Source organism: Microtus ochrogaster, chromosome 10, assembly GCF_000317375.1.
Source record: "Microtus ochrogaster isolate Prairie Vole_2 chromosome 10, MicOch1.0, whole genome shotgun sequence".
NCBI classification, from domain to species: Eukaryota; Metazoa; Chordata; class Mammalia; order Rodentia; family Cricetidae; genus Microtus; species Microtus ochrogaster.
In genome coordinates this window covers 12,208,334-12,209,048 of record NC_022016.1, presented here as the reverse complement: position 1 = coordinate 12,209,048, position 715 = coordinate 12,208,334, and positions in this window count along the sequence as shown.

Below are 715 nucleotides of genomic sequence, written 5' to 3'. Positions count from 1 at the left end.
CAACCTTATTTCCTGATCCACAATGTAAGTTTGTATCTTTTTATTGGGCCAGTCATACCACCAATTTTCAGTTACTATTTAAAAGTATATTCTATTGTTGTTATGCTAAACATTTTAAATTAATTATTTAAAAATTTTATATGGTATGTTTTGAATATTTTTATCCTTTCTCTCAATTCCAACTCCACTGTTAACTATCCTGCACACTTCCCCAATCCTTAACATTCAACTTTGAATTTTCTTTTTTTCCTTTTTCCAAATGGGCCCAGTTTGTGTACCCATGTAGCCTTGGACTTGGGGAATTTCCTGGAATTATTTTGCAGTGTTTGGTATTTTGTAGATTTTCTTTGCCAAACAACTGTTTTAAAATCATATATATATATGTATTTGCTGTAGTCCCTAGAACGTGTTTATATTATTTTCATTATCTTTTATTCTTTCCAGCATCCTTTGGAAGACAGCTTAATGGCCATAATGTCTTTACTCTATTTTTAACATGGAATTAAAATCAGTTCTCCATTAAATTGTGATGATTAATTTTAGTGGATATAATACACTAGTTGGCAGCTATCACATTTTAGAACTTGAAAAATATTCTCTTAAACTCTTCTGTATTCTAGAGTGTCTATTGAAAAGCACAGCTGCTATTTTGATTTGATTGTATTTGTATGTAACTGGGCCCTTTTCTCTTATAGCTTTCATTGTTTTCTTTTTT